Genomic DNA, 14,740 nt, shown 5'->3' with positions numbered 1-14,740 from the left:
GAGAAAGAGGACTGTATCCACCTGCACTTTTTCATGAGCTTATGCCCATAAACACCAAGTATTTTGTATGCTTATTCACAATATTGACTGTCAATGGTACTTGGTGAAAATGATTATTGCACACAGCATGGCTGACTTTTAAATGTAAATTGTATGCAAATATATGCAATGCCATCTTTAATGCAGATGTAGCAAAAAGTATTAAGATGTGCAGGGCCTAATTAGGTCCTACATCAAAAACTATATATAAAAATTTGACTCCAAAGTCTCAGCAAAATAAATTTGAGCTAGAAATCCCAGTATACCCTCGTAGGGAAGCAGGGGGAGTAACTCTTTCCCTGCAACTGCTGAAAGCTGAAGAATGCTATGAACTCCAATGAATGTTTTGTCCAGTCTTTCTTCAGGCAAAGCACTTCCCTTTTAAGCAAGATGCAGATATAATGGCACGACTTTTTCATTCTCTTCTCTCTCTTAATATTTAAAATGATGAAAGAAAGCCTTCATTTGTTATCTGGACTCTGTATGAAAGGGACACAAGAATTCCTGGGCAATTTAAGGCTCAGCCTAAATAAAGCCGAGGGGGTGGGGAAGGGGAGTGGGCAGGGATAGCAAGCATGGCTTATCTTTTCTAATCCAGAGGCTGCACAACACTGGCCCTGCCAGTGGGGCTTTGATTACTGAATTCATCGGAATAGAAAAGCACTTGCACATAGCAGCCTCCAGAGACAATAATCAGCCTTGGGGACTTGCATTATTAATACACTGAAATAAATGAGGCAGTTGACAGCCCACAGTTGCTGATCAGGTGTGTAGCACGGAATGGGATTTCCCCCATATACACACACACTCTGCTTTTAAAGACTTGTTTCTAAAGAGAGAGGCTATGTCTTGGGGTGTGACTGGTGAATTCCACAGGGGGCAAGAACCACGTGGAGCCTGTATATACCTGTTTCAAATGGAAAGGAAATCCTTCTTACATAAGGTCAAAATGAAAGCCAAGGAAGACAAACTTATTCCAAGAAAGGTACCAGTCTAAGTGCTGACTTGAAGACAGCTCTAGCATGAAGAGACCAGAGAAAAATCTCACCACATCCACCCTCCTGAAGTACCTGGGGAAAAGGACACTGAGCTTTCCAGTAAATACACATCCCTTTTTAAGGAAGGGGGTACTACTTCTCCTTCCTCCCTCAGTATCTATGAGCCTAGAGATGTTCCTTGGCCAATGACAAGCCAAGAGTTTGCTCATCTCTCTGCTCTGGGCTGCTTGGAAAGACCTCCCAAATCCACTACACAGCTGCCCACCACCATACCTCTTCCCAAGCCACAGAATGGGACTGCAATAATTTAGATGTTCAAGTGGATTAAATCTGCAGACAACGCGATGCTGCTTGCTCCCTATCTCTAGTGGCAGCCCCATTTCTTTGAGGAAAGATGCTGCAAATTATTCACTGTGAAATATAAAGCTAGCTTTTCATTTTAATGTTGTTCCATTTCTATCTCTGTATTTCCCTTCTATCTATTTTTCCAGCATTATGAGGAAAAAAAAAAAAATCTGAGGCACCACGTCAGCCCAGTCCAAGCCAGACATAACATCCTGCGTGCGCTGCCCAGGGTATTATAAAAAAATGCCTTTCATTTCTCTCCCCGCAGTCCTCGTCGCAAGGCCCGTTCCCCTCTGCTGCCCATGAGCCAGCAGCGCTTTCCAGCAGGCTGCACACTGGAATTCCTGGGCTCTCACATTCCTACAGACGCAAACTAGTTCACCGCTCTGGGAGCGGGACGGACTCGGCAAGTGTATTCTTTCCATCTTCCAAAAAAACAGGGTGGGGGTTAACACTGGCCACAGCTCAACTTTTTCCAGCTTGAAAAGACACCAAGAAACCCTCTTTAAATCCTGTCTAGGCGTTGCATCACCAACAATGAAGTCAAGCAGCTCACTGCTACGTCCTGTGCCACCGGACAAAAGAATATCTGGGAAAGCTCTAATTATGAGATCTCGAGAAACGACGCTGAGGATCTAAAGGAAAGCAAAGCTGGCAAAACATTCATTTCATTAGTGCACAGGACTGGCAGAGGAAAGAAGCGAGCAGAACAGCTTCAGAAGGAGGATTGTCAGGGTATTGGCACCTTTCAGCCCAGGCATCGCCGCCGCACGGGGCTCTCCGCTGCCTTTGTGCGGAGGGTTGGCCGTCCCTGCATCCTCGCCGGCACTGCAGCACTGTTCTGAGCCTCGGATTTGAATTAACCAGGCCCAGAGGATCAAACTTTCAAATTAAACACATTCCTACAGGATTTCAGGCTCATTGTGTATGCACCAAGGAAACATAACATCCTAAAAATAATACGTATACAGAAAGAAAGCACATTTTGCAGGCACATTAAAGTGGAATATGAATTATAAGCAAGCTCATGGGAGAAGACGTCAGATCCCATGCAAAAATGAGCTTTTGTAAATAACATCATTCTTTGTAAGCTATCGCAATTATCATCAGGCATTTAATTTGGCTCACAAACAACGCCTCCATCATTGTTGAAATTGTCCACTTTTTTCCCCCTACTGAATTGGAAAGCCCTAGATTTTACAGAGTTCATGCTAGCAGCTGTATAGATTACTAATCAACAGCTAGAACTCAATTTATATTCATTTCAGTAGATGCTATATCGTGCTTGCTGCTTAGACATGTATCTCACCAAGTTGTCATCATTAGACTATAATATTCAGAAAACGTTAAAGGTTTTGTTAAGATTTAATTGGTGCCAACGCTCCAAGCTTGTGTGTACCAAACTGCACTGAAATCTTCACACTGAAGAACTCGCTGCACTAAAAACATTAAAACATTATACTATTGCTCAGTAATGATTCAGAAAACTTCAAGGCAACATCTGTTTAGTTTGGAATATTAACACAGAAACTTTTAACATTATTTTTGTGGGGTTTAGCCTTTTAGACAGAGATTCACCAGGTCCTGGTATTTCAGATTACTAAATATGACAGAATATTTAAGGGCTTTGCGCATTAAGCCCAATGAAAAATTCAAAATCCCTCACTGGAATTAGTAATTTAGCCCCAAGCTAATCAGAGATGTTATTCCAGTAGAACCAAAGTCTTGAAGTTGGCCCTCAGCTTAATTTCACTGATTAAAAAAATTAATACAAGTCAGTTTGCTTTGCTACAGTCCTTTTATAAGCTAGCTGAAGCTGGTATGGAGAAACTACAATCTGAAAAAAAATATTTTGAGCATCTGAGAAGCACTTATTGCTCTTATCTTTTGTATTAACTCATGACTGGCTTTAAACCGGAGCTTGAAGTTAATCAGAAGATTGTGAATGGGGAGGCTCTTAGTGGTTAGAGCCCTCATTTGATGGGATAAGGCTTCCACTCCCAGCTCTGTCAAAAGCTCCTCTTACAAGTTACCCCTCCACAAGGAGTAAAGTCAGGAGTTCAAGTTTAGGCACTTACACCAGTAAGCATCAGATGACTTGGGAGATGAAATCAAAATTCTCAAAAGCTGAGAGTGAGATTCAGATCACTTTTGGTGCTTCAATCCTTTATCCCTATGTTTAAGGCATTAAAATGTGTCACCATGCCCAAGAACCATTCACATGCTAAGGCAAATAAGACACAAGTAAAATAAAGACATATAATATTATACCCTTGGTAGGTGAAAACTAGCCTAATTCCATTCCCATCAAATGTAGGTGACCTTATCCAAAAGTCACTGTTTCATCCAACCTGGGTTTAAAGGCCGTGGTGAGGTCCCTACAGTGGACCACAGTTCCTTTATCAGAGACTCAGTGTCCCTCAAGTCTCAGAGCTACGTGTGTCAGTGACTTCAGGGGTGCTGCCTAAAATAAACCTGTGATGCATTTCAGGCAGCAGAAGGATGAGAGGCATTTTGTCACATTAAAAGTCCATAAAAAGAGGTAGAGCGGGGTCACTCGCAGGCAGAACTTCATTTCTGAACATCTCGTACTTTCCAGCCCAGCCCGTCAGCAGGAACAGTCCCAGAGTGAGACACATTCAAACCCTAAGAGACATCCAGAATTTACACTAGGCTGGGTGCAGGGAAGTATCATCTATTCACAGTGGAGCTGTACATGTGTGAATAAAGCCTCTCTAACCACAGTTAACGATCAACATTTTTGTATTTGTCTCAAGAATTGCAAATATTTTTTCCAGATGTTTAAACATGGGTATTGGGTTGATTCAACTGGTTTTCAGCTTTGTCCAGAAGAACCACTTCTCCACTGACACAGAACTACAGGAAGAGAATTATTATCTGACTGGTCGCTTCCAAGTTTTTCTCTTATGGAGTTTCCACCCCTCACCCTCTTTTTTTTTCCCCAAAGAGAGACATAAAATAGACTGTTTCAGGTACCACACAGGTTCTCAGACATGAAGCGTCTCATATTCAAGAAGGATCATTAATTAAAGAAGTAGTTAGGGAAGTATGTATCTCTCACTGTAGAATCCAGACAAGGATATCTACAAGGCTCTCACCCATTCTGCGTAACCCTTTATGAATTAGGAAACCCAGGAAACAGGAAAGAAGCTCAAGCAAATACTGGAACAACACCCAGGAGTCGAATACAACGGCAGACAGACAATCTCAGCTATTCTGTATCTAGGGCTTGGCACTACCAATCCTGTGACACTAGATGGGCTCAGCCTCTCCCAAACCTCAGACTAACAATATCACATACTCCCAAAGAACTCTACACCCTGGAAATCAAGGCAAAACACCACTGAGAAAATCACTCCCTATGATGGCACCGTCTGCAGTGAGGACCTAGCAACGCAACGCCTTGCTCCTTCCCCCTGAAGTCTGAGGAAACAAAATGCAAGCAGTGACAGTGCCTAACAGGGTACCTTTCCTACAGGCAGCTGTACTTCCCTGCACAACAGTTCTCCCACTCCTTTTCTAAGGCAGGAGAGCAGGACTGTAGCATACAACAGGGGTGCAGGATAAGACACAAGACAACTGGAAGAACATTTCCCAAGCCTTAGAAGTGAGGTCTAGCGACCACTCCTGGTACACAAATAAATTCAAGCCTCAGTCAGTGTGATGTAAACCCATGAACAAAGTCCTGCCATAGGTGTGAACGGACTAGAGTCCTGAGCCCATTGGGCATACATCAAAACCCACAAAGCTCTCACAGAAGGGGTGCTTGGTCTTTGCAGACAGATCTGAGCTGCTGCACACTGGTGGACTGGTGTAGAACTGGGAGACTTCTGGCCCAGAGCAGGTTTTTGCAAACCAAGTCCATCTGGTTGATTTGCAGCTATCACACCTCTGGAAAGGAGTAATTTTGTACCACAATATACTGCCCCGCTACTCCACCTGTGCTTAGAGGCAGACTATTCAGTTTCTTTTTCTAAGCAATACACTGACATTGATATTCCTGCCCTTACCTTACTTTTCCATGTATGCCAAACCCAGCAGTTTCTTTATGTCCTAGCTTGAATACACACAGATCACTGAGGGAAGATCCTGTTCTGTTCCTTAAAGCCAGGTCTTTAATTTTTATGGTCTGAATAAACTTCTGGAGCAATAGTAAAGCTGGAAAGCTCTAATTCTATCCATAATTTGAAGTAAATTTTGGACCAACATCCTGATGAGTCCACATGGCAGGCCTGAAACCACAAATCAGAGCTTTACTAGCTACCTGCTCAAGAAACATACTCCACATCTTGACACAAAATGTAACAGTTCCCAAGGTCAGGCTTGGGGTTTTGGTTTGAGCCCTTTCTGTCTTCTCAATCTCAAAGAACTGTGAAGGAAACTTAGTATAACCAGATTCTTCCTGAACAGTGTCCTTTCATCCTAAAACAACAGTGCTGCAGTAGGTGAAACCAGAAAAGAAAGAAAACAAACCACCTAACAAAAACTCCACCTCAAAGCAAACCTACCAACCACACAAAAACCAACAAGCTAGAGCCTTTCTTTGGCATTTTTCTCTCCTGGCAAGGAAGTAAACCGAAAGGAGCATCCAGATTTTAAATCAATACTGCACCACAACATAAGAAAATGTCAATGCAGAAAAGTACAAAGCCTATATTACTAAAGGAAAATTATTATATATGGGCTACAATGGCAAGGAAATATTTTATTTTTCTTTATTCTCTAGTGCTTAGTGAGTAGTGTTGGCAGCTTCCCCCCCTTCCCCCTCAGTCTATCCGAGTAAGCTTGCTTGCATACTTACTGCATCTGCTTCTCATTTAATGACCATTGTTTTGGTCTGTCAGAAGAACTACAACAAGTATCCAAATCTGCAAGATTAGGCAAATATTTTGACAATGTTGTGTGTCTCATTTTCTTGGAGAGAAAGAATAGAGAGGATTTTCACTTTTCACATAACTTCACTGGGGCTCTTAATCGAAATGCTACAGAGAATCAAATAGCAGATTGAACATACTTCCAGTGACAAAATAAAGCATGCCATTTTGTTTCCAAGAGCTTGCCAATTCTCTGTGCACTGCTTTCACAAGAACTTAAACACAGGACTTGAAAATACCATTCACATCACATGAAAGCTGTTTCAACGCTGAGAAACCAACAGACCCAGGGAGCAACGAGTGACAACTAGATGGTCATGGGGGCTACCAGGAGGCTGGGAGGCAGAGGGGAAGAATGGATGGTCCCAACCCTAGGTTTTTAACCTGGAAGTCCTGGTTGTCCTCTCCACTGAGGCTTTTGTCTGGCTCTCTGCAATAGCAAATATTTATAAAATGTTGATTCGTAGCCAGATGCTAAACCTCAAGTCTCACACCAAAGCTAAGATTCAAACTAGGACTCAGGATACAAATACAACCAGTCCCAAACCCTTATGGGCTGTAAATCAGTGCTGCAGACAAGCAGACCTACAGCAGCTTCTATATTGCTAGAGGATCCAGGCTCTAGAAAGTGCAGAGAGGAGCTAACAGTAGCAGTTGTTTGGCAGTGCCGAGGGGAGCTCACTCAGCATACCCATTCCTAAGCAGGCAAGCAAATGCCTTGAGCAGTGATGAAAACCAGGCCTATGAGTTTTACGAGGACTTGGTGTCTCACAAATCTTACTCACATTTCTTTCAGCTTTTTGAGGGGTCCTTTACTCAGGGATCACTCCAAGGCCTGCTCCTGTTGTAGCTCTGAGCTTAGGCCAGCTGCAACGCAGTCAACGGGTTAAGCATGGGAAATGGGAACTAAAGTGAATTCCTCAGCAAAGCTGCCTCAGACAGGCTACTTGCTATGCTGTCAGGGACAAGAAACCACTCAGGCAAGGTAACCCAACAGCCTCTGTAAGAAACATCCCATTAAGGGCCCAAACACAAGAGTAAATTTGTTAAGCTGTGAGTTTGCTTCTGCTTTTAGCGCAAAGAGCTCAGCCAAGGAATTAAAAGACAAGCAGCAGAGGTATTTTTCACATTGAATTTCAGAACCACCTCTGTTCAGCTTGTAAGTCCACATAGTCCTCTTCTGTCAGGGAAACACTTATTTACTCTAAGGAGATTGTTTAGCTTGGTACTTCTACACCTTTCCATCTCCATTACAACAGAACTTCTAATTAAAAGCTGAGCCTGGCCAAACCTACCTACCCATGGAAAGCAAAAATGCCTTTAGATTCAGCAACTGTATTTTTCACCTTGTATTGTTGGTAACATCTTGACAGCAGCCCCTGAAGCACATACTCACCACAACACCCAACAGCCACAACCGCTTGCTCTTGCAAGCACTGGAGAGCAATCCCAGCAAGGAAAAACGCTGTTCTCAGTCAATAACTGTCATCAGCCACACTAGCCAGCTGGTCATTTGCTCCATCAGCCAAATTTCCACCACACCATGTCTGTGGAACAGTCAGGTCAAGACAGACTGTTTTGACATTTAGAAACAATTTCTACAGCGAGTCTTTTGCTATGTCAGGCTCTGAGAAGACACTGGAATTCACACTGGTGTCTGTGCACGTCACAGACACAAACCATGATCTGCTGACCAACTATCATAATGCAGAAATGATCCACATGTTCAGGCAGTCTGTAGGAGCCAGAAGTGCTAGAACAGCTGGAAAGTGTTTCCTACTCACAGCATTTCCTTCGTGCTGTGTGGACACCACCACCACAGACAAACTATAGCTCCAGTTTGTGGGCTGGGTTTTTTTCTTCTAGGGGTTTTTTGGTTGTGGGGTGGGGGGAGAGAGGAGTTCTTTGGTTTTGTTTGTGGGTTTGTTGTTGTTTGGGGGTTTTTGTTTGGTTTTGGGTTTTTGTATGCTTTAAAGAGATGAACAAAGGTTCTTTGGGTTTTGTTTGCACCTTACTCTCGCGTGTGTGCTAATTTTGTCACAGTGACAGATCAAATGAGTAGATGCTGTAGCAGCTCTAAATGTCTTTCTTGATCTCAGATCTGCCTTTCCTATCTTTCCCTTAACTTTTACTGATATCATTGAGTCACTGTAATGCAAGACCAGAAAAGTCAGAGATGATTCAGCCTCAGATCTGGCTCACCCTCTCTTTCACACCATGCCCTTCTGCTACTATAACACAGATGGAACGATAAAAAAACCCAAGGAAGCTGACCTCTTCCAGTATAAACACTCCTTCTGTTTGGCTAGCTTCCCTGCAAAACAATTACTTCTCTGATTTCACTGAATCCAGCATCACCGTCAATGCTGTCACCACACTTGACTCTCATCTGTCCATCTTCATTGTTTTTCTGCACAGGATTTTAACAATTTCTTCAAAAGACACTGGCAAGCGTAACAATCTTTCCCCTCCTTTCAGTTCCACACATCTGTAATGTCATCCTCCTTTTCTAACAAAGATAAAGGACATGTTATACTTCTTTCTTTTCTTCCTCCAATACACCCATTTTCCCCATAGTGATATTTGATCACTTCCGCTTCCTACTACCCACTATTTTTCCTTCCTGGCTACTTCTGCTCCTTCATGTCATCTTCTCTTTTGCCTCAGTTCCATGACAAATCGAGCATTAATCTTCTCCACATCAGAAATACTGACCTAACTCACTACCATCACCTTTATGTCCTCTCTAAGCTTACAGATGTTTTACTGCCAAGAACTCTCTACCAGGAGCAGACATCGAATTCTACCTCTCCCTCACCTGGACCAAGTCCGGTGCAGACTTGGACCCATAATTCAGAATCAATACATTGCATACTCTTCTCAACCTGTCAGCCCTCTTCAGCATAGCCAAGTACCCTCCTTTTTCTTTCAGTAACATACTTCCTTTAGCTTTCAAATTTGTTTTTTCCTCATGCTTCTTTCTTCAACGCTCATTTATTTATACTCTTCTGAGAATCTCTCCTTTTCCCACGGGCTTACAAAGAACTTGTAATTTCATTCACAACATAAATTTAGCCATTGGCTCTGGCAATTTCATAATACTAACTCCATCCACCTCCATCTCTCTCTGCTTAGGGATATCTCACCATAAATTCATATTTCATTGTGTCCCTTTCCCAGCCATCACCATTGACTGTACATAGTTCAGTACAGAGACACTTTGTGCTCACATCTCAACACTCCAAATGGTAGTGTAGTAACGTGGGACCTCATTTTACTCAACCAAGATATCAGAACATTAAAGAAGACAGTGTCTAAATCCAGCAGGTATTGACTTGTGACGTCATTAACATATGGTCTTCTCTATTTACATAAACAATGCTCACTCCCAGAAGACAGACAAGCCAGTGTGTGCACGCACTAAAGCTGCTGGAATACCTAAAAAAATAATTTAATTTATATAACAAACAAGCAAACAAGCAAATCACAGAAGCAACCTCATAATAGCGACCAAGTGTTTTTCCCAAGTCAGAAAACAGGGGCCCTGTGAGCTCAGCTGCCTGTGGACACTGGTGGTTTTCCCATACCTGCTGAGAAACACATCAGGAGAAACACACTAAACAATTCTAACCATGTAGAGCTAAAGAAATTCCTAAAAGGGTGGTAAGTCTCTAACACTGAGGGAACCTCTAAATCATAATATATTGTGAGTGAAACTCCAGTTGCACCAAATCCATGGGAATTGTGTCAATAGCTTCCACAAGCCCCAAGGTCCATTTCTTGGTTCTGCCTCCTACGGAGCAACTCTGCCCTGGACCTGACAGCCTGTCTCAGCTAGAATAAATGGTCTCACTTCCCTAGCAGGAACCTGCTGATTTCTGCATCCCCCATAACTGCTGTCATGGTTGCGGTTACATACTTTTGATGGAGGTCTTCGACCAGAGAGATCTTTCCCCCCGTTTAAATCCCAGGAGTAACTGGGAGAGGGAAGGAAAAGAGGAAGGACTGTACAACACATTGCTCTTCACCCAGCTGACTTCAAGCCTGGGACACAAATCATTCCCAGCTTTTCCTCAAGTAATTGTTACTTTACATTTTCTCTATACACTGCCTTACAAACACACCCTAAGCACTCACCATGCTCCTCTCTGGGATTAATCTCATGAATTTCAGCTTCATTTTTCTCATTTCTCTTCTGCCCAGAACTTGTGTTTACTAAGGGCTTTCTTGAACATTAGCTATTTATGAACGTGCTTTTTCAGAATGTCTTCAAACACATTCTAGAGCTGGGCAACCTTTATTATCCTCATGCTACAAGCAATATAACTGCAGCACAGAGAATTAAAACCACCAACACATGATTGAGCAAAACCAGCAGCTGATTAACAAAAGAAGTAAACCTCAAATTCTCTTGCTTTTAACTGATTAACCACTTTGATGCAGAAATCCCCGCTAGCCTACTGTGCCTAACAATGATTTTTCATGTGGACTACACCAAAGAGGTTGTAAAATCATGATCCAGCTTTTACACTGTAACACTGTTGTCACTAAGAGCCCTCGTGCCATTTTATAGTACGAAACCAATCTACAGTACAACAAAAATGTTCTAAAATGCTTCCAAGTGTTCCTTTATTGTTAGGTTTCTGGGTAGATTTGGCCATTTTCAGATTGTTTCTGACAAAACCCAAGCATGCTACGTACAATAGAAGCTTCAAAGATTTGCTGTGCTTTGTAAAGGGGGAATAAAGGTGTTGGCAAGAGTCGCAAAGCATCTATTTCCCAGAACTTGTTTTTCTGACAGAACACCATGTGGACTTGGGTATTTCTCAGGCTGGCAAAACATAATGATAGCTCCACAATGGGTGCTAGAAACTTATTATGGTTCTTCCAACAGCTTTTCTTCCTATGCACATCCTGCTGCATGCTATCTATGGTCAACCTGGAGAATTTCTCCTAAGAAAGCTTCTCTTTTCAGTGTCCTAGGGTCCCATTTCCTATTAAGGGAATTTTGCCTGAATAGTTGTAAAGGTATCCTACAGAAGGGCTTCACCTTGAAAAGACCACATGGATGCACCCACATTCACTTGCACAGCTTTGGAACCACCAGCATTAAGGAAGTCTCTCTCTTTCTGTTGTGATTTCCACCATCAGTGTTGATCAGCTTTGATATCAAGGACACTGAGTGGCCACTGATGCTCCTTCAGTGTTTGGCCATTTTATTTTGTTTGGTCTTGAGCGGATTGTCTCTTATGATTGTGTAGTCACATCCCACATTTCTCCCAAGATGTGGAGTAGAAAGCAAGTAACTAACAAAATCCAAGCATAAGAAGCACTTTTCATAAGATCTAAGAGCTTTTAGAGACTATACATATAATTACCAGCTCAAGTTGGTAAAGTGCAAGCTAGAACAGCTTTTTGGGTGTCAGCAATCACACACTGACCTTCTGCATCAACCTCTATCTTCATTTCAACATGACTGTAATTTGCACCTGGCTAACCATGGTCATGGGGTTTCCTGCTGACAACTGGCAGAGGAACTTCACTGCTGTAAGCGTACCCCGTTATCTGGCTGACACAGCACAGGTAAAAGATGTGGGATGAGTGGCCCAACATCCTGGCTGATGAACAAAATAAACAAAGCAGCACACCCAAAGCAAAACGTCTGTTGAAGTGCTACATTTTCTCCTCGTCTTCCTCAGCTCTCTAGCAGGACAACATTGACATCTGTACAGATTAAGTCTGTTTTCCAGCACAAACCTCCAGTTACAGGTCCACAATACTCCACATAAACACACAGGATTTTTCAGCTCAGAAAACTGCAAGACAACATCTCAGAAATTCAGTATTTCAACTTGTTACACAGGCCAGAAGTAGGCAGGACTAGTCAGAGTACCCAGGAAGACAGGTAGCCAATTAGGAGACATTCAAGGTGCTTGCCTTGAATGAAAGAGGCGATGTGTAAAGTGATTACTTAATTGCTTTCACAGCAATAGTTTAGAATAGAGAAGCTTCAGATTCTCTTTGTCACCTGCTATGATGTCAATCTGCGGTATCACCCCATCCAATTGTAACTAGTTCAAATTCTACTGGTTTTGCTCAACAGTGGTATTTTTATGGGGACTGCACAACAGTTCAAGAGAACTGATTCTGACAGGCCAAGATATAGCAGTGATGCCCACACAAAAGCAAAGAAAAAAGTAAAGGTAAAATCTACTTTATGACTCTGAGTTATAGGACTTCAGAAGTTCTCACTCAGCGGTGCAGAACTTTTTACAAAAGTAGAATCTGGAGAGGTGATTGCTCTGACAGTTAGTTGGTGTCCTTCCCATCTGAATCAGATATAGCTGAACTTAAACCTCAGGGAACTCAAAGCAAGAACAACTGAATTCAGCACAGGTACCAACACTGAATTTATGAAGTTGCTTGGGTGATGCTTGTGCTGCATCCCAAGTGAGAACAATTCCTGGCACCACCCATGCAAATTTTCCACTCTAAGAACTCCTCATAGCTGGGGTTTGCTATGTGCTACACAGAAAATTTCAATGCACAAAGCAGGAACAGATGGTGTACCTAAACCTGACCTCTCCACTTGCCCTCGGCAAGCTTGCCCTCAGCGTTGTCCTCACCTCCTCCATGCTGCACCAATGAAAGAAGGATGTCTGGCTGGGCTTGGTGCTGCCTGTCTTCTTCACATCACATTCCCTGTCAAGATGAAACCAGCATTTCTAATGCAAACACTTCTCTATCCAGCAGGATTAATGCAAAGAGGGCTTAACTTTAGGCTGTCTAGTAAGATCCAGAAAATATATTCTCCCGAGTCTGTTTCTCAACTTCTTCTTCCAAGAACACTTTATAGAGCAAGCGTCTCAGGGACTGCAACTCTTCCAATTTTCAATGGGCACGGAAGAAAAAAATAACCTGGAGATTTCATCTGCATTTTCAATGCAGATGTACCTGCAAATGCAGATGTGTCCTCCTTAAATCCTTCTATGTGATGCCCACGTGAAAAATGGTACATTCTAAGGGGATGTACACGTTAGGCTCCCAAAATCTATTCTAGCATCACCACTGTTTTCCACTGACTCAGCTTAATTGTTCCTATAAATATAAATCCAATATTTATAAATCCAATATTTATAAAATATTCTAACAATGGTGAGCCACTGGAAAAAAAAAAAAAAAATCTTCATTTCCTATTATAGGCAAGACATCCCAGATCTCCTAGGTTTAATTCACAGCTAATTTTACCAGACTGTTATTCTGGCTCTCTAGAAGTATTTTGATGAAGGATCCTGGAAGATACTTTAATTTTGCTTTGGATAGGTGGCCAGAATGGATTTCAAACTATACTAATAGTAATAATAATATCACCACCATACTCTCTCACATCATATTTCCTTACAAAAAAGCTAGGCTTCTACTTCAGACAGTAGCAATCTTTTAAATAACTAAATTTCACTTCATGTGAAAATGTTCAATTGCAGCAACTAAGTATGAATACAACCCATATAGAACATATTTGAGCAGGCAGCAGTTGTTCTTTTAAACCATAATTTCCAGATCATAGCCTACTGTTGTAAATTCAAACCCACATTCCACTCTTAGACACATCCTTATAACTCAAATTAAAAATCATGATGGACAAAATCACTGCCTGGAAGCTCATGTTAGTTTAGAGAAGTGAAACCACACAGACACTCACCAATTGCTGAGAATTTTCTGAGTCCTCAGGACTAAATACATTCTAATTTAAAAAAAAAAACCCTCCAAGCAGCTTGACTTAGATCCAGGTACCTCTCATACAGTCGATCCTACACTTAGATTTCTACCAAATACAAAATGAATATAGAAACCATCATATACCTTTTAAATGGAGTTCCCCAACTAGTTTCATAAATAAATACCGAGAGAAGTCCCAGCTCAACAACACCCTTAACTGATCCTCAGCTTTCAGCACAAGATTTATATCTCTATCTGTCATTTCTCTAGTGAAAACTCTTAAGCATGTGCTTAAAATGTAAGCGCCTACTATCAAGTGCTTTACAGTTCGGATTTTATTCTGGGTTTCCTAGAATAAATTCCAAAGGCTGAAACAGAACTTCACAGGAGCTGGGTAACTTGACAGGAAGGTTAAGGTGCATGTCTGGTAAAAGAACATTTCAAGAAGCTGTGGAAATGCTGTTTCAAGTTCTTTCCCCTCAAGCCCATGATGCCTTCCGGACTCTCCCTGTGCTGCCCCAGCAGTGGGCCAGGTTTCTGGGGACAGCTCCAGCTCGCTTACGCCGGAGTGCAGGCACCTCTCTGCCTCACAACTGAGCCCAGTGATTAAGTGCTGGGTCGCGCTACAGAAGATCGGGACATGGTGTCTTTCAGGCAGGAATTACTGCAAACTATAATCAGACCCTCAGTTGCTACAAATGCGGTTTAACCTGGCTAGTACACCAGGGTGGCTATGCCACCTAG

At 42.3% G+C, this 14,740-nt stretch overlaps 1 protein-coding gene across 1 annotated transcript in view; it reads right to left on the bottom strand.

The window, feature by feature from the left end:
- The window catches only part of LOC311194783 (nuclear receptor ROR-alpha), a gene marked incomplete at its 5' end in the record, with an annotated part of 354,445 nt that overhangs the window by 243,923 nt on the left and 95,782 nt on the right, over nt 1-14,740 (bottom strand). The gene's annotated exons all lie outside the window — the stretch shown is intronic.

This window comes from Gallinula chloropus, assembly GCF_964237585.1.
Source record: "Gallinula chloropus genome assembly, chromosome: 9".
Lineage (NCBI taxonomy): Eukaryota > Metazoa > Chordata > Aves > Gruiformes > Rallidae > Gallinula > Gallinula chloropus.
The sequence above is the reverse complement of the archived record's forward strand: the minus strand, read 5'-3'. Positions and strand labels throughout refer to the sequence as shown.